The 20,957-nt window shown below is 35.7% G+C and overlaps 1 long non-coding RNA gene across 7 annotated transcripts in view; it reads right to left on the bottom strand.

Annotated features, from left to right (window-relative positions):
* The window catches only part of LOC116241965 (uncharacterized), a 343,284-nt gene that overhangs the window by 126,459 nt on the left and 195,868 nt on the right, over positions 1 to 20,957 (bottom strand). For all 7 annotated transcript variants that reach the window (XR_016458826.1, XR_016458829.1, XR_016458827.1 and 4 more), the window contains one exon: positions 7,344 to 7,399. This is a non-coding gene — a long non-coding RNA (uncharacterized LOC116241965). The remainder of the gene's footprint in view (positions 1 to 7,343; positions 7,400 to 20,957) is intronic.

Here is a 20,957-nt window from a genome sequence, read left to right as displayed (position 1 = left end):
TGCTTTTTATCAATCATGACTACATTCAAAGATAAGATAGGCCAGCTTTCTTGTGGATCAGTTCTGCATACGTCTCTAAATGGAAGGCCAAAACACAAAGAAAAGTAGTATCAACATGGTGGGATGTTGTAGAAACCAATGTTATCCAAAATGTAATCGAACCACATCTTCAGCAAACATAATATCAAGTTACTAAGTGCTACTTGAATTCAACCAACCAACACTTCTGTCTAACTTGAGTTCTGAAGTTCCCATAGTAAATAAGAGAAAGTATAGCATAAAGTTCATAGAAGTTTGTTTTACTTGAGGATATTTGTTCAAGAACAAATTGCTTTGTGTCCTAGACTAAATCACTTCTCTACGCCCAGAAAGAGGATGTTCCCTCCAAACCAGAGATGACAGCATAATAATTTCAGAAAATATTATTTTCATTTTACTGATCTTCAGCTTTCTAATGCATAGGATTTTAAGAAATAGAACAGATACTCTGAAAATTATAAAATATTTTAATTATTTTGCTTTAAGGAGAAAACAGGATCCTTGAAAATATTCTTTCTTCTATTAGTTGTATGTGGACATTTTACTGACTTTAGAACCAGGTTATCTAAGTATCCACAGTAGTTCATTAAAGCTATACGTAGATTCTGTCACGGTTTCTTTCCTCTCTTTGTAACAGAAAAATGAGAAATAAAATATAATGTTTTGATAAAGTTTTTTTTATTACATCATTTTAATAAATGTGTACACATACTTCTATGTCTGTGTCAAACAAAGCCAAGAAAAGAACTGTGTTTTGTACCTCAAGTTCCATAGAAAGTTGTTCTCTTCACTCTGAACCATCCTTAGAAAGGATGAGCAAGCAAGATAATAAAAAGTTGTGGTTTCCATAAGATGAGTCCATTGTAGTGATTTTCAGTCTCAGAATTAGGCCATTTGTTTTCTAGCAACTTCAGTCACTCATCACCTTCAGTAGAAGAAGTAATACCTTTAACTTAAATCTTTATTATATGGGAACGCTCTTGTCCCTAGAAGCATTGATTCCACATCAAAAAATCATGCAATAAATGAGGTGGAAGGGATGTCATCTAATTTAAACATCCACTCAAAGCAGATCTAATGAGAGCAGATCACGGTCTTGTCAAGTTCTATACACTTCCAAGGATGGTGATTCAAATATAAAATAGAAATATCACATCTAGTGGACTGTTCCTAGAGAGATGCATCCATACCCCCATAGATTTTCAAGGATCACTATGAGGCTCTGTTCAGATTTCCTGCATAATCAAGTAGAAAAGTAATTTCTGCATCAACTTCTCATTAAGTAAGGATACGTATATAGTCAATTTTGATTCAAAAAGCTTAAATTTGAGAGATTTTAATGCACTCTACATTTTCATATAACATTAATCACATCACAACAGACTGTCTACAAAAGATACATCCTTCTAGCCTTGTTTTGCACTGTATCATCTTTCACTACAAAAAGCTCCTCCTTTACAGTTCAGTTATCTTCAGCATAGATAGCAATTACCTTATAGCTATCAAACTGCTTATTAATCCGAAGGAGATATAAATAATTTATATGCATCTATAGGTGGGGAGTGGGGGATGGGTAGGAAATTCCGGAAAGCTTGAATCTCAGTAACACCAATATTCAAAATAAATGGGTAGAAGTTGGTCATTTTATCAGCAGAAGTGAAAAGAAAAAGCAGTCAGTTTTCTAATCAAGAGCTAATCAACCTAGGAACTTCTGTTATACAGCACAAGGTGAATTTTATGTTGAGAGATGGGGGCTGGAAAAAAGGAAATAAACATGATTTTCCTTCTAAAAGCTGTTCAACCTTTCTGTGTTCTGCAAACTAGCCTGAGTCAGAAAGAGCTCTTTGCGCCAAATGGTTTTCTGGTAAGCTGCTGTGGGCTTGAGTTTGAAGTACTCCCTTAATATGTGCTCATGTACCATCCAGTGCTCTAACTACCACTGTCAAACCTTTCCCGTAAGAGACTTACTGTGAGAAAAGTGTCTGTCTCCTTGAAAAACAATGAGGCAATTACATTGCAAAGTCATGAAAACGTACTTCCTCTAAAACCTATGAAGAAATCAGACACCTGCATGTGCTATGTAGTCTTAAAAACAGAATGACAGGATTACAAGGTCAATGGTTTTCCTTTTGAAAGATGTTATCTGGGCAGGACTCCGACTCCTAGAGAGTTCAGAAAAAGGAAGAAGACAAAATACAAACAAAAAAACTACAAGAGGCAGAAAAATCCAACCAAGTGAAAAAGAATTTTAAACAAAATAAACAAGAATGATGAGAGATGAGAAATATCTGCAGCCGTACTTAACCCTTTCAGTAACCTCTAAAAGCTGTGCAGAACACCAGTATCATTAAGTTTTTTGCTGAATTGGCAAAACTGTAGGACAGGTCACCTGTTGTTTTGAAAATAGAATTTTTTGTGGCTAAGAGCAAAAAGACTTGATCAAGTATTTTGTAAATGTATGAATCAAGAATCACATAAGCTTCTCAGTGTAGGATAGGGATGGAAATTTCCTCTACTTAGGAAGCACATCTTTTCAGTCAAGTGAACCCTTGCAATTCTTTCTAGACAGGACTCGGAGTGCAGAGGCTCTCTTCAAGCCTGTATTGATTGTTTCTCAGTAACCTGTGATACGAGAGTCTGGAAACAGCCATGGCTGAGCAATGCTGAGGCCACGCATGCCTCCTCTAGCCTTACCTTAACTAACAGCAGCAACTGCTTGCTGATAAAATCTGAGCTACCATCAGGAGATAAACATGCAGCCAGAGGGCTGTGGACGCTGACTAAGCCGCTATGAATCATGTGAGATACTTAGATCCCCCTACTTGCCTTTGACTCAACATCAGAGGAAGGTAGTTAGAAGATACATTTTTGATACAAACTTCAGATTAAGTACAAAGGACCACTTCTACTGCATTCTAGCAGCAGTATGAGAACACCATGTATGAGAACAAAGCCTACTTATACTTGTACATAAGAGAGACCTAATCTTGACTAAGGCCTTCCAACACTATAACAATGAAAGCAGAGCAAGTTCTGGACACAAGTTAGTATACTTACATGATTACTGAACAGCTTACTATTGAAGATAGTTATCTGTCATTGTCTCAAACTGCGTATCTCTTTATTAGTTACTGCATAATATGTGTAAGATGCCACACAGACTCTACTGATACATTAATCAGTACAGATAAAAATCCATTCCTACTGGCTGTTCATTCAGAAATCATAACAGTCAATACAAGGACATGTCCAGATTCAAAGAGGAACAAATATACTGCACCAAAGTCTAAGTAAGGAACGTAGCATTAAAACAGAGCCAGCTCAAGTGTTTTTGCAGCAATTAGTGGTGATCTCTACCATACAAAGTGCAACCCCCCCTAAAAAAACAACATAAAAATTCCTACTGTACAAAATCTTCTGGGGATAAATTTAATACGTGCTTATATGCATTAACCTAAGCCCAAACTATGGATGCTCTGACAGTATCTCAACTTACATTTTGCTGTCTTCCTCTTATTTTTCCATATTTTCTTTCACAGTTTCATACTCTTGACTCATCTGTGGTTCAGCAGGCCATTCTCTATCTTTGAATATTTTCAAGTTCTTTTAAAACTATCTCCAAATGCTAAGATATGCCTTTATATACACCTGTATACATATATGCCTCCCCCCCCCCTCCCATATATACACTCACACACGTGCACAGACACACAATATTCACTTCTCAAGGTTTCCTTTTCTTTCCTAGAGAAAGAAACCCTAACAGAATTGCTTCCAGTTGCACTGATATAGTACTATTTTCACCACCAGATGGCAGTAACTTCAACTTAATATAAACCAGACGTTGCCACATGTGCAGCAAACAATGGCATTCTTTATATTTGGGTTTTTCCGTAAGAGAGAAAAAGAAATGCTGTTGGGTGTTTTTTTTTTTTTCTTTTTCTTTTTTTCCCTACATATAAAGCTATTCCAGATTCCTTCTGTTTAATGAAAAAATTGGAGAATAAAGTTTTCTACTAGCAGCTAAGCTCAATTTTGATCAGGTTATTCCGGAAGCTTAAAAAAAAAAAATATATATATATATATATATATACATACACAGATGTGCTACTCCAAGTCATTGTTTTTTCCAAGAATAATTTTCAGTACCAAATGAACTACATTACTTTCAATACCATAATGAACTTTACAATATATGCTAGTAATAAAAATATCTAAAAGGCTCTACAGAATGGAAGCAAATGCAAAATCTCATTTATATTGGTTTATCAAATACATAGAGTGAGCAGACCTCTTCTTAACTTAGAAGAAATTCAAAGTATCATCTACAACAAAAACAATGCAGATAGCACATACTGTGCTACACATAGACTATGTTTCCTTCAGTGTGGAATCTAACATCAGCTTCTGCTCGTTGGAAGAGTTTTTTTCCACATAGGCAGTAACTGTGAAAATAATGCAACATGGTGGAAAAGGACTACTCTAAAAAACACATGAGGGCTACTCCGAAAGTAATGCCTCCTATCTTATTATGTCGGCCCACAACATCAGAGAAAGATGCATGGAAGCAGAGGTTTAACCTTCCTGCCAAGATACCATTACATTTTGTTGCTGTGTGATAGATGGCAGCAGAGGGGCAGAATGACAAAATTGCACATGACGTGGAAGTACATATGAAGCAAAGGTGTGTCACTGAATTCCTCCATGCGAAAGAAATTGTGCCCACTGACATTACTTGATGCTTGCAGAATATTTATGGATATCAAATAGTGGATGTGAGCACAATGAGGTGGTGTGTTTCAGCTGTGGTGACAGCAACAGTGAGTTACCTCCAGTCCACCAGTTGTGCAAGTTTTTTACATTGTTGGTGAAAAATACATAACTAATGGTGGTGATTATGTTGAAAAAGAGTGCATTTTAGCTGAGAATTTGCTCTATCAAATATTGTTATTGTGCTCTTCTTATCCTTTCTTGTTTCCATAAAAATAAATAGGAGGCATTACTTGCCAAATTATCTATATTTTTAGTAGTAGTTCATTCATAGTTTCCAGACAAAGTATGATCTTTATCCTTTTTTTTTTTTTAAAACTTCACCTTATTTCTGAAAGAAAATTTCCAGAACAAAATAACATATATTATAAAAAGAGGACTTCACTCTTTTTCTACCAGTACTAGTAGTATTCAAAATGATTGTGTGGGTTTATGTTCAGCTCTCTGCTGGCTGCAAAGAAAATATCAAAAATGCACATTCTATTGCATAAAACAGACTTATCTTCCAATAAAACAATGACCAAATATGCAGCCTGTTTGGACAGCTGTCTTCCACTGTTGTCCATGTACATATTCGGATTCTTTTCTCCTTATAATTTTTTATAATTTCTTTTAATTTTATAGGCCAAAAGACAACACAGGAGAAAATTTTCCTCACATATATAAAATAAATAACTACAGTGATAGGATGAGAAGTTCACAAAGTAAGAAAAATGACCTGGATTTTATGGACAAATAAATTAGTAAGAGAAAACAAGGAGAGTAAAAGAGAAGATCTGATCTCTGAAAAATCAAAAATGAAAGAAAGGAAATAAGGCCTAACAAAAAATCCACAGTAAAAGGAGGAAATGTAAGCAGGAGGGAAAGAAATGGAAGCACAAGGAAAAGAAATGGTGATTGTAAAGTCTTTGAGAGAGAAAGAAAATGAAGAAAAGTCAAACTGTTGACATCAAGTCTGAGTTTAGGAATGCCATCACCATGAAGTCCAGTGTTTCTTTGATAGAAAAAGCTAGGCCACTATCACCTGCTTCATTTTAAATGTGCTGGTGACTGTGCTTTTTGAGAGTACAATAATATGGCTAATTTCTACTAATTCAACATTTAGCAGCCACCTATACTTGTACTTCACACTTATGGCACATATTCTTGAGTATTTCACTTTTTATTGTTCACCCCCTCTGTAAACCAGAAATATGCATCCAATTTACACGGATGTGTACTACATGCCTGACATCCAAAATCAAAATCTTTTGAACTGAAGAATATCTGTAGATACAGCATTATTCAAAAGACCTTTGCATAAGCTTTTCCTTATGGCTTGTTATGTTGAGATCCCACATTCACATCAACTGGAAGCATGAGCAGAATCCACAAAAGTAAGCAATTTCTAACATCTGAAGAAAGAAGAAAAGCAATGGTAACAAGGAACGCTAAGGATGAACCTAGCCAAAATGGTTTTAAGTGGAGAATGCAAATTTGTATGAAACCCACACATTCAAAAGTCATCCTTAGATCAGAAAGACAAACTGAAAGAGATACTGCAGAAGTGTACAGTGGAAGCACTGGGGTCTACAGTTCAGTATAAGGTCCTGGCCAGTAAATGGCCAGTAAAGTAAGGGTTACAGAGGATTGCTTTTTGCTCCAGCTGCAGTAACAGTAGTAATCAGAGTAATGTTTACAAATTCTTTCATATTTTTAAAAGGATATGGGAAAAACAGAAAGAGGTGAAGGAAGAGTAATAAAACCTGAAAACCGAGAAGACATTTCAAATCTTTTTCAGCTGACTTGACGTAACAGTGATCATGAGAAAACAACTACCATTTATAGATGCCAGCAGAGAATAACAGCCAGATATCCAGATAAATTTAAATTATGCAAAAGGCAAAATTTTGACAGTTTGTTTTTGCAATTAATCACTCTTTCTATAATGGATTAAAAATATATATATTTATTTCCTGCTTCAAAGACAGAATGCAAAGGACTAGTAAAACAAAATATAAACAACTTAATTACATGGCCAGTGGTGCATTTTGATTTTTTAAACACTATGACTTTCCATTTAAGGACTGAGGTAATTAGTCGCATCTTTAAGGAAAAATATTTAGAATCACATCAAGACAACGTCAGCCTTCCCACAAGCAAGAAGATAGCCACTAAATATTTCTTAGAAACTTAAGGTGAAATTTTCTTCTGAGTGAAGAAGACCATGACAAAACTCCTATCCAATTTAACAGCACTAAGATGGTAGACCCATTTCTGGTGCTGCTGGTGTAGAGTTATGTTCCAACTAGAAAAAGCTGCAGAGCCCTGCAGCACCATCCTAGCCAGGCCAGGTTCATGACTGCCAGCCATCACAGGCCTGACTGTGCCTCCACTGTGGTCCCAACACCCTGCCAGCACTATGACTACGTGCTGTGGGAATCATGTCAGAGGAGATGAGAGTCTTACCCATCTCCATGCCAGGAAAGGAAGTACCTGAATTTGTTGGTGGTGACATGGTAATACAAACATTAAATAATGATCTCAGGACTTACCAGTTAGTGAAGTGATACAAATGATTCTGCTGCAAAACTGAACTGCAGGTGGACACCTGAAAGAAACACAGCTCATCAAACAAGGATAATGGATTCATGCAATAAATCAGCCTCTTGATTTTTTTAAATAAAGTCGCTTTCAAAGAAACAAATACAGTGATATAAAGTATATTACAAAATACACTGATAAAATCTATATATATTTCTTTTTCTCAAGACTTGATGACCTTCAGCAAGTTAACAGGTTTAAAGGAATTGCCAGGTGTCAGGCAATATTGTGACCCAGTATCACAGTACAGCCTGCCTTGCTGCTCCTCCACATGGCATGGCCAGCCCCACTCCCAGCCGTGCTGCCCCACAGCTACAGCAAGGCAGGCAGCAGTAGGCTGCAGGCCACAACTATGTCATTGCTTCACTGCCTGCTATCTTGCAGAATCCACCATCTTTTATCATGCTACAGACTGGGGCAATCTCTTCCTGGCTGTACATTCAGTCACGTGCTGAGCTATGTATGCAAATAAAGTCAAGATTTAATTATTTTTTTGTGACATGAAGATACATCAGGACACAAAGATTCATATTCATTTTGCTAAGTAGACAGCTTGTTAACCATATCTCTGCTTATTAATAATGAACTTCTAGGAGCTAGCACAAGCTAGAAGATGGACAAAGACTGACAGAGAAACCTGATGGGACAGGAGCCCTGCAGGTCACCTAGTTCAACCTCCTATTCAGCAGTACCCCTGGTTGTGCTCAGTATCCTAGTAGGTAGCTCAGGACCTGGACCAGGTCTGTACTACCCCTGAAGTCCATGGGCTATCCTCATGAGCTTTCCCTCTGCTTGACCACCATCATGATGGATTTTTTTTACTTCTGTCAAATTGCAATTCCTTTCGCTGCAGCCTGTGAGCTTCCCTTCACAAGCTTTCACCAAGCACCTCAGCAAAGACTCCATCTCCATCTTCCCTACAATCCTTGTGTCAGCAGCACGTAGAAGACTCCCCAGCTAATGATCCTTTGCCATTTGTCAGAACTGCTCTTACTCAGGGAGGCTAAAACTGAACACAGCACTGCAACGCCAAGTAGAGAACACACAGAAATGTGACTACAGACAGGAAAATGGGAATTTAGAAGTACTAATAATTTTTAAATAATTCACTTAACTAAGTTCTAAGTTAATATAATCTATTTAATGAATACACTTGCAGCAGATGTATTTCTTAGACTGCATTCTAGTACCTGAAAATTTGTCTTTAAGCCTGAATTATCTGGAAGTTTATCCATTTTGGTTGAGTTGCTCAGGAAATGAAGTAGTAAGGCATTGACATTTTTGAGTGTTTCCTGAGTCTTGGTGTCTGAGCCAAAAAGTGACCACAGGAGCCAAAAAGTGACCAAGGAAGCACTGGTATAGTAGTAACACTTTCTTCATTGCATAGTTCATATCTTAATGTTTTGAGGTAAATTCTTAAGATTCAGCTTTAGCAAATTTTTAAATATCAATCCACTGTGAGATCACACGGTACAGTAACTGCACCAATTTGTCTGTGGAGGTATTGACTGCCTTCTGATTTCCATCTGTTCTCTGTGAAGTTCCATCATTGTTCCAATGAAGAAGATAATAATCTGTGTTTGTATTTCTTTCACAAATTTCAATGTTCATCTTTTTAAATATTTTTATTTAACTTTTAAAATAAATATTAAATAAAACCCTTGTTTAGAAGATGTAGTTAAGGAGTTTTTATAGAGCTGAATTGCTCACAACACCTAATCTACTCCCCCACTTCTATGTCCTTTTATTTATGAGGTGGGAATTTGATCAAAACTTGGTATCTTGTTTTTGTTTGCAAGTAGCACAGCAATCTCCTTTCCTAAAACACATGTTGCTTCTTCTTGTGATATAACCTAGAATATCAATTGTCAAACATGAGTCTAGACAAATCATTACCAAACAATTGTTTGTTTTTTTGTTCTTTTTTTTTTTTTTTTTCTTTTTTTGAGGGAAACAACAGTTTTTGAGGGGAAGTGAACAGTAGCCTCTGGTTACTGTTGTTTGTGTTTTTAAGGTATAGTAGAAGAGTCATTTTCAGTATGCAGTACAAAAGTACTGTCAACTCAGAATAAACTCAGTTCACAAAACAGAGACCGGGAGGAACAGAAACAAGGTGAAAGTCTGCAGTGCAAACTGCAATGTTATATCTGTGGTTATTATTGCTTCTGTTGTTATTTGAAACCTTGTGAGGAAATGAAGGACCTGATTATATTAATGAACTACAAAATAAGCTCTTCAGATGATCCAGCATAGATGATAGATGTCTCTAAATGAGATATTTGTTTAGCATGGTCAGTGAAGAGTATTTCTAGGGCACAGCAGATTTCATGCAGTTAGAATCACTAAAAATAGATCAGATTAATCATGCTGTAAAGTGTCTCTGATTATAAAAGGGGCCTGTGGTGACTAGCTCAGGAGTGCTTAAAACTAGGTAAGATGAATGTCATCCAAAATGGCTGGGATACCAATCTGATGTGCCCATTAACCAGATTTATTTCATTTTGAAATGTACTAAATTAGATCTCAGAAAAAAAAAAAAATAGAGAAAATTATTAAAATTTTCATGTAAGGAACTGCAACAACTTGGCTAGGAAAGCTGCCCAGTATTTAAAGTGCTCAGGTGTAGGAAGCATGTACTTAGCTGGAACAAACGCAGAGGAAGGCTGTTAAAATGAGTAGTAGGAAGGGAGAATTATTGTGAGAGAACTAAAAGCTTAATCTTAATGAAGTAGATCCAGTAGAAAATATATACTGCGGGGAGGATAAGAGCATTACAAGCACAAGGGAAGGAGAAAAATTGTTCAGTCTGAAGAACAGAGATGGCACAAGAATAACCAGCAGAAAATCAGTCTGAAAGTTAGATTTTCAGCTATCAAGGCATTAGTGTTTGGAGGAGCCTTCTAATAGGGAGGTTGGGCTTGTTTTTCCACACATATCTAACTGTTTTCAAGATGAAAAAATGATACATTTATGAAAGAGAATGTGAAATGCCTTTAGGACAGGAGACTCAGCTTCATATGCCACCACTTTGATCCTAGAAGGGATTCTGTATGCATGGCTGCACTTATTGAAATGTCAGAAATTATACTGTAGATATGCCTACACTATCAGTGTGAATACATTGAGCTGCTTTTTTAAACTTGCAATTAATACTAATAGAGCTTTCAGAATCAAAAAGATTCCCCATCTAAAAATCCTGCATGTTTGCTGAAAGTAACATCCTGTTTCTTGAGAAACATATTAAGGAAGAGAAGGTACTATATGCAATTTCTTAATAACAAACAGAACAGGGAATTTTTTACTGCATAAACTAAACTTCTTTGCCAAAATGGTGCTTCTGCTACATGTGTTTTCCCTTAATGTTGTATTTATTGTCCTAGAAATGCATATGTAGATTAATACTTTTCCTAATAAATTCTAGCAAACATAACTTTTTGTTCACTGTACAGATGTTTGTACAAATGAGAAAATCATATTTTGTGTATGAATAAGAAAGAATAAATTCAAGCTACAAAAAAAAAGAACGCCATAAACAGATACTGAAGGATGCAGGTAGGGATGTCCCCTTTAACATCGCTAATCCAAAAACAGTGCATGCCAACAGAGTACAAAGGAAATGGACCACAGAAGGCTGAGAGGACCACACACTCTCCCTGAATTGAATGTCCTATTTCCACTGTCATGAAGACACATGAGGATAGACGAGCCATTAGTCCAACAAACAAGAGCATCTCTTGAATTATCTTATTCCGTAAGCAAAAGTCAGATGGATTGTAATCTCACTTTGAGAAAACTCAGATAATATTATAGGGGAAAAGACCATTGTTTAATCTTCTTGTTTAAACACCGTGCCCTAAAAATGAGACCATCCAGTAAGAAAGAACAAGTGAAGGAATCCTGTTAAAATTGTCTCAGAACACTGATGTAGACACAAAATCCTAGGTGCTTCTCAGAAATATGAAAGACTTTCTTCAAGATCTAATTTTGGATTTATTTATTTCCTAATGTCAAACTATCAGCCATCATGTCCCCCATAAAGCAAAAATCATCAGATTTTCCATTTCTCTGGGAAAACTATTTTCTTTTGCTGGAACTCTCATAAACAGGTCCTTGACAGTGGCATTTGTTAAGCATGTATGCTGACCTTTTCAAAGTTACTCTTTTTTAGTATGACTGTTCTCATTTTGCATTCTGATACATATTATTTCACAAATCGCTAACTACAAACTTTGCATGCTTGTCCTACTTTGCTAGGTTCTTTATTCACGAACGTACAAGTATTACAAGATTTCTTTACAGTTCTTCCATGTCTGTAATGTAAATCCTCCAGAGCAAACAACAGATACAAACACAGGGGAAATTCTCAGCCCAAGCACCTAAACAAAATATAATTCTATCAAAGACACATCTGTATATGGTATTTATTCTGAGAACTGCATCTTCTATGAATATCTCTTCAGAAGAAATCAAATAAAAAAAATACAGTCATTTCACAGACAACATGATGTTTTAAAAGCAGGTCCAACATTAACTTAGCTACACTCTTGTCCCTTCCAAGTTGATATTTCATAAAGTCATTATGTAGTATGCCAAGAGGATAGTGAGTAGAAAGCATGTGCTGCATAAGAATTATCTCTGTGATGCCCTTCTGAAAATATTAGAAAAGTAAAAGATAGCCAGAACCCTTTTATTTATTTTTTCTTTTTTTTCTCTTTTTTTCCCCCAGAAATGCTTGCTTTCTGCATTAGGATGATGCATCTTCTGACTGTTTGGCATGATGATCTCTCAGCAGGAAATACTTTTGCCATGGGATCATATCACAAAGCCTGTGGTCTTAAATTAGCCAGGATCTACCCAAGAATGAAACTTACTGCTGCGGGTCTGCATCTCTCTGTTAAAAAGCTAAAAAAAATACCAGGTTCAACATTATTTCAGTATCAACATTATTTCAGTAATGCTAATTTTTTTTTTTTTTTTTCTATAAGCAGAACATAAGCATTACAGGAATGTCTGCTTATCAATATCAGACCTGGGAAATGACAATTCTGAAATGAACACACATTTTAGATATTTCTGGAATCAGACAAATTTCCATTTGAAGGACAAAACAAACCTGAACCATGCCAGTTAGTGAGAAAATATGTCTTTCTGGTCATTTGATTCAGAGTTAATCTTGCATCAGTTATTCATATTCAAAGCATTTGGAAGGAGACTCAAACAGGGAGCAAGGACTCCAGCAGACTTTTTGAGGCTTTTTGTGATGGTAGTTACAGACTAAGAAAAATTTCAAGAGCCAGAGAGACTTCATTTTTTTGTATATTGAAGTTAGTTAAATAATCAATTCAAGTTCATAATAAGGCACATTCACATACAATATCATGCTACTGGCTTAACTTATTTATCAGGTACCTCCATTTTGAGGGAAAAAGCCTAGAGACTTTCACCTACAACTAAAATTCAGTAAAGTCAATCTTAGACCTTGACGGTTTTTTGCTAAATGAGGTTCCTAAAGGCCTTGTTCTTAATAGCTCCACAAACAGGGATGAATTCTCTGTTACTAAGGAAATGTAGAAAAGGATGATCCTATGGGGGCTAATCAAGGAGCTTTTGGTGATGATTCAATCTGGCATCATTTCAGAAACCTTGAAATAAAAAATATCTTTGCATTCATTTCAGCTAACTATAATTCGTCAAGCAAACCGTAACTTGTGCTCTCCTATGATTTTTTTTTTTTTTTTAATTGCCTTTACTTTATCCAGTTGATTCTTAGGATGACAAAAACCTGACCTTGTAATGATGACTTCAAGAAATGTTGCATATCATCATAAAGTGCCAGAATGCTGTGTTCAGTTTTGGACACTTCAATACAGAAAGGACATTGAGGTGCTGGAGCAGATCAAAAGAAGGGCAAAACAAGGCTTGTGAAGGGCTTGGAGAATACACCCTATGAGGACCAACTAAAGGAACTGGGGCTGTTTATTCTGGGCAAGAGAAGGCTGAGGAGAGATCTTATTGCTGTCTTCCAATATCTGAAGGGTGATTGCAGCGAGAGCAAGGTTGGTCTCTTCTCACTGGTGACAGGTGCCAGGATGAGGGGAAATGGTCTCAAGTTGTGCCAGGGGTAGTTTAGGTTGGATATCAGGAAGAACTTATTTACAGAAAGGGTTGTTTAGCACTGGAATAGGCAACCAGGGAAGTGGTTGAGACACCATCCCTGAATGGGTTTAAAAACCGTTTGGATGTGGTGCTCAGGGACATGCTTTAGTGGAGGGCTGTTAGAGTTAGGGTAGTATGGTTAGGTTGTGGTTGGAGTCGATGATCTTGAAGGTCTTTTCCAAAGTGAGCAATTCTATGATTCTATGATTCGATGACTCCTAGAGATTATACCAAACTAGAGTATCCTTCTCTTCTTTTAAAAAGAACAGCACAGTCCTTTTGTTTTGTTTTTGTTTTGTTTTTGTTTTTGTTTTTTTCCTTCTGAAAGAGGATTACCAGGATAACTCAAAATGAAATAAATGAGCCTTTTACTCAACTGCCTAAGTTTTCATAGGCCAGATGTTCCACATTGGTTCAGCTATGTTCACAGATTGCTATAATTTTTTTTTCCATTTCTTCATGGCAGGAAAAACAGTTGGAAGACAAGGTAAATAAACTATTCTGGTAGTATTGGTACCTCTCTTAATTTAAGTGAGTTATTCAGACTAAAATTCCACTAAAATAAACTGATGACACAGTCAACCTAGTCTGCAACATACCGTGCTAAATCTTTGTCCACCTCTCTTGTGAAAACAAAGGAACTAGTTCTGCAGACAGCAGGGCCACAAATTATACTGAATGTGAAGGAAACTGTATCTGATAACCTTTGCTATACAAATCACAACCCTTCAAAACATTCAAGAGATATCTCTGATATTTAAAAAAAAAAAAAAAATCACTCCTTTTTCTCAGAACCAATGATGGACTCCCTTTGTTTAGACAAGCTGAATTGGCTTATATGTCACAACAGAGTTTAGAAGACTGTGTTGCTTCTTGTGACTCTTACAGCCCTGGTATTCAAGAAAAGAAATTTAGATTGTTTGTTCCTTCATCTAAATGAATGCTCAAATGAGAAAAGTAAACAGAAGTATCAGTGTAATAACCATTGCCAACTTTAACAGTGTAAAATGCCTCCAACTGGCAGCCTGAGCTTTGTCTAGCTGCAAAGCTGACACGTCACTCAAGTGACAGCCCAGTAGAGTATGGCTTTTTAGAACTTCAGGGTCAAAAGCAGATAGTAGGCCATGCCTGTACATACTTTTAAGCAATAAATCAGCATATAGTAAAGCTCAACCTACAACAACAACAGAAGTAAACTTACAGGTTTCACAATCACATTTGCACTGCTAACAGAGGTGCACCTTCTGTCATATGTGTCTATTTTTCTTCTGCATTGCCTTTCATTGCAATGTTCTACCCTCAGCTCCTTACAGGAGAAGACTAATTATTTCAAGAGATGATCATGAATATAATTAAGATCAGACCCTCCCCTTGGTACATATCGTGCAGACTTCTGTGAATCTAGAGATGACTTTCTTATCAATTACATAAAATGAATAACAGACGAACAAGAGGGAGACCTTTTATTTAAAAAAAAAAATCTTCCTTCCAGGAGCAAATCTCTTTCTCTCTCTCCTTTTTTTTTTTTTTTTTAATAAAACTCATCTTACTATTAGCATGAGAATAAGTGATTGCTGCCATTGCATTACTGAATTTCAGACACTATTTGGATAACAAATCCAACAACAATGAGTTCAATACTGTTAATGCTGTCCACATAAGATGGATCTTTTAATTTATTGTTGGAGGTAACAGACAAAAATTAAGAGAATCTCATAGACTAAACAGAGCCTAAGGCAAAGCACTTTTGTACGTTGTATGAATTTCTAACTGAAGAAATTATATGAGCATGTTTGTCATCATTAACATGCATCCATAGTTCAGCAAGAATACCACAATGTCATATTATGTGTAACAGCTTACACAAAAGACCAGCAAATAGATTTTTCTCTAAAGCTAATGGGACCAGTTAATGGACCTCCTGTAGAAAAGATACAATTTGCAATCATGTCAAAGACAATCTGAAAACTGAATTAATATGCAGGATATAAATTATCCAGAATGTATCCAATGAATCCAGATCATGATCATTTTAAGATAATGGGTTTCCTACTCTTGCTATTAATATTTAATTGCTTATTTGGCATGTTGATATTATCTGTACAAAATGCTTTTTTGTACCTTTCTTAGATAATTTTGGCTCGCAAGCCAGTGAGCTCACAAGTACTTTTTTTTTTTTCTTTTTTTCTTTTTTTTCCAAATAAACCTATCACTATTCAGAGACAAATTACAGTCAGTTCATACATACACTTTCATTTCTGATATGCTGTCCCCATTCTTAAGTTAAATCAAGCCATCCTCTAGATCTGCGCAACTTCAGAATACACCCTGAAACTATTCCACTTGGTATGCTCATAAATATTAATTACTTTTATGGAATAGCAGTACAAATTCTACCAAGCAACAGAAAACCGCAGTTATTAAGCAGCAGCAAAAATATTTATGGATATGAAGGGAGTAATTGTTAGTGTTCCTGAAACGTCAAACTGTTCAGTGGTGCTCCAGATATCTTCCTCTCCTTTTCAATTTTAACAAGAATAAGTAGAATAAAATTAATCATGCTCTGGTAATAAGAACAGAACATACAATACACAACAGAAGCCGCTGGTCATAAAACAAATATTTTAAAATTGCAATAAAATTAGTGTCATCAAAGTTCCTAGCCTACCACTTAGACTTAAAATTTCACAGAGGACATTTAGTAAATACAATTAGTAAAATACGCAGACAGGCTGAAGCAAACACACTATGCACTTAAAATTTTCAAGAGGAAACATAATACGCTGCAGCTGAAGGAGTAGCAAAGCCAAAAGAAATAAAGTACAAACACAACGATTCTCAAAGGTTAATGGTTACACCACTGCCTGACATCCACTGATGACATTCTCACCACCTATAACCTGCAGATAATCTTTTTTTGCTCCCTGAAAAGGGTATGACTGTTAATGTATTGACTCTTGTGTGGACTTTCTATTGTCTGCAAATATTAAAAATCAGCATTGTAGATATTAAAATGAACAAACAAACAAATACATAAAACTGGCAAAAGATTAGAACAAAAAAAAAGTTACTGCAGAGAAATAGAAAAACATTACTTTCATGCTCTGTCAAACTTACTATAATATGCACTTAGGACAAAAAACAAAATCTTATTTTAAATTACATTTGCTAAATCTACGTTAACAAAAGGATTTGTGGCCCTGTCACGAGAAAACATTGACCCTTGACCTTCTTTAGTTTAGAGAAGGAGAACAGCCAGAATCTTGTGTATCAAACTAATGTTTGTTTTGCATAAACGTTCTCTCAATTCTTTTGGTTTGCTGCAAAAGCAAAATGGACCAACAAAACAGAATAAAACCAAACCAACAAAAAAAGAATAAAAACCCAACACAAAAAAAAAAAAAAAAAACCACGAAAAAAACCAACAACGAAGAAGAAAATGCCCCATACGAAAGGCTCTCGACTCGGAAACAGTGCAAGCCTGCTTCTAAACAGTCATGTGACTTTTTTTTTTTGCTAACAGCCATGTGCTCGCGTATCATTTTACTCTGAAATAACTCTGCGGATTTCAGCTCAACCTGCCTTTGCTTATAATGCATGACATAGCCTGTGAGGGAGCCTGAGAACCGTCCCTCTTCAAAAGCAAGGTTCCCATGCTTGGCCTGTAACCATGGAAGCAGATGCCTTTTTTGCTTACCCCTGCTTACCTCTTTGCAGCCACGAGCTGCTCCCTATTGTTAAAAGGGGTACGCCTTGATTTTTCTTCGTCGTGACCGAACTTGCCTCTTCTTCAAAGGGCATGATGCTGCAGGTCATTGGTCTAGACTGTTTGCACGGTCCAGAGAACAGCCTTGATGTAACCCTTGCTCCGTCTGTGCCACACCACCAGCCGCGCGACTGCAGACTGTAGGGGGACATCGGAGATCTGTATTTGAAAAGAAGTCCGTCCGATTTTGCCATTGTGCCTTTTCAGTCATCGATCGAATGAATATCGAACCTTCTGTCGTTGCATGTGTGAAATAGATAGCTTAGCAAGCACTTTTGTGCCCAGACCTGTGCAGTGGGCCAAACTCTTCTCCTTTATTCACAATTTTTTTTTTTTCTTTTTTTTTCAATATAGCAATTTCTTGGGTACTTTAAGTACCAGCATCCCAGCATCCTAACGTTGGACCAGCCTCACAATAGAGTTTTATTTTTTATTTTTTTTGCTGTAATCTGCTTGACGGAGCTGCTACTGGTTTGGGGTTTTATTTCTTTTCAAAGTTCTTTTACCCATTCCCAGCTGAACATCAGCCCTCCTAAAAGTGTGAAGGAGGTTGATTTTACCCCAGAATTGTGAGGGTTTTCAAAGCAAAATACTAATTAGAGGTTTGAGGCTTTATAAATAACAGAGGGAGAAAAAAATAAAAGGGGAACTTGGAAAGCTTCCAATGTATATCCACTAAATAAATCCAGAAGATACAGTAAATTTTAAAAAGATTACAAATAAAATAGATAGCTGTAAGAAAAGATAGGCATTATTATAGATAAATGACCTGGAAGTAGTGGCTTAAAACCTAAAAGGATCACATCTTTTTTCTTCCCTAGATATACTAATATACTGGATGTACTCCATATATTACTATACAAAGAGAAGTAATTTGGAAAATTAAGATCTGATAGTATGAAAACTCTAAAACACTTCTCACTCTTCTGTACTATTGTAGAAATATTGTAAGTAGTCACATGCCAGCTTACTTTCTTTTTTTTTATTTTTAAGGGCTTATTTAATTTTAAGAAATTGTATCAATAGATGTCCAAAACCCAACAAGAAATTCTGAAAATCTTGCTAAGTCGGTGAGAAAATGCAGCTGAAGTGCTCAGCCAAAGAGTTCAACAGGACTCCAGGAACTGCGGGGTGGGGGGAGATGCTCTAATTCCTTAGAACAGAAGAGCCAGAAATGTATGGAAAATGATACATTCTTGAAATCAATCGGTAAGCAAGTTTTTCCTCTTCTTTTAATAGAACGGCAAACTCTCTGACCGCTGCCTGTCAAAAAACAATAACCCAGTGACAGCCATCAGCACCTACTCATTGGAAAATATGCCTGCCTCTACTCTGTTCTAATAAAATGCGGATCGCATCAAAAAGGGAATATTCTTCAGGGTGTTGCTTACCCAGTGTTGTCTGTATATGACATCAGTATATATATTTTTGAGATACTACTATCTTGTACTTCAAGGCATACCTATTTTCTCTAATTGCCGGAGGCTAAGGGGAGGTGCACTAAAGAATAAAGAAGGTTATTGTGACAGATGAAACATAATTCACAATGAGTACTCTTTTCATCCAGCCTTAAGTAGCAGAGGATTACTTCGAGCTGAATTTTAGGGGAGTATGTATGATCTGATTTAATAATATGAGGACAGGTCACAAGCTGGAAGGCAATATAAACCAATTATGCTTTTGCTGAATGTTTGGGGGGTTCTGCTGTTGTTGTTTTTTTCCCCTCCTCTTTTCTGGAAAGTGAAGAAATGTTAACGTGAAGAGTGTCTGAAGAAACACGAGGAAAAGTAAGAAGTGCCGAGAAATAAAAGTTGGGATTTTCTGGAATGGATATTGATAAATGGTTATTCTATATTTCTGCTTCATGATACTTAAATGAAATAAGACCATGCAGTTTCTTCAGTAAACATGCGCTGTGAAAGTAGGTAAACTCATTTTGATACACTTACTGAACTCATACTGCTTCCGAGAAATTCATACATGAGTCTTCTAAAAATGCTGTTCAATATCAAGTTTAGATGTAGATAAGTGTGACAGTAAAATAACTTTCTGCTAAATGTGTACATTGCTTTTCTGATTCATTGTTTTAATATTTAAACAGTAAAGAGGTAAGCTTGCTTGTGTATTTTATATGTTTGCTTCCTTAAAGTGTGCTTTGAGAAAGATTTACTTAGCATAAATTACTGTGTTAGATTCTGAAAGGAATTTTCTTTAAACTGTTTCAGCTTTCATGTAATATTTTTTATTTATTTTTTCTTTTTGTGCTTGTGATTTAAAATTGCATTCAGAATGTCTGGACATATGTAGGTAGATAAAGTGCAGAAACTGTTAAGGCAGTTGGCAAAAGGACTAAACTATATCTTGTTTTGTCTAAAAATTGTTAATTTAGATAAATTATTAAGTAAAAACAACATTAAAAATCCATTTTAATAGAAATGTTAATAAAGTCATCATTGATCTCAAATAATGCTTCTACACTTTCTGTATAATTTTGTACAAAATTTTATGCAAAATAAAATCATTTTTAGATAGATTCTGCATGTCAGTTTCAAGTATTTCATTTTATCTGTTAAAAAAATCACAGAAAACAAAACAGACCAAAAGCAATGTTTTCATATATTCTTACTTTTTAATTACACAAAATTTGTTTTGTAGTCAGAGCTAATAAAACTGTGCTGTTAACTGAAAATAAATTATTGCTGGAATTAGCTCATGCCTTTCTGATGTGGGGCTGAAATATAAATAAAAATAAATTGCAACAGACTCCCTGTTACTCAGGTGCTGTTTTATATCAAGCCAGTTAAGTCAGTGCAAGATCTCAACACCATTCTTACATAAATAAGTAGCAAGAAATTTGCATTAAAACATACATGAAAAATAACTGTGTGTTGTTTTTCTAAATTAATGAAGATCAGAGAAAGAAAGCTTGTCTTTCAATAGCTGTGTTATTGAACTATTTTCTCATATACTCTCTCTTATATAGTTCCACACCACTCTTAAATGTAAGCATAAAACCAATGTATTTCATAAACCATACAAGTAATTAGTTAGATTTTGGCAAATAAACAGCATGAAGTAAGTACATCTCTGTACTATACTCCTAAAGAATGAAAACAGTCTGAAAAGTTATCAAAATACAATCAGAAAACTGCTAGATCGAAAGCATACATTTTAATATTTTAGTTCGCAAAGCGAGCAGCAGCCAAAAGACCATTCTAACAACCTGACAAATAGCAACAAACAACAGCTCTCGAGTCAAAATATTTATTAGGGTGTCATGTCGATGTACAGCCTAGCATATGTGCTAAGGAGAAATTATTCTATTATCTTCAGCTGAATGAAGCAGTAACAATGGACATAAAGATTTATAAATGTGTACAGAACTGAGAACGTTTCTTTCAAATCATACAACCATTTAATTTTCATTGATCATTTAAAAGTACATCAAAAAGATCAAAATACAAGTTATTTAAATTCCTATGACAATTTTTATCCAAATGTTGTTGTTGCCGTGTCACACTGGCACTTGCTATCCATCATAAAGTTTCCTTGTAAGAAATACATACTTAACCTTGTTTAAGGAGCCGAGCAGTATCTTTGCTATGCTGAATGATATTAATTTAAGCAATGTGCCTTCTTACAA

Source organism: Phasianus colchicus, chromosome 1, assembly GCF_987193195.1.
Source record: "Phasianus colchicus chromosome 1, bPhaCol1.hap1.1, whole genome shotgun sequence".
Lineage (NCBI taxonomy): Eukaryota > Metazoa > Chordata > Aves > Galliformes > Phasianidae > Phasianus > Phasianus colchicus.
This window is presented reverse-complemented; position numbering and strand designations above follow the sequence as displayed.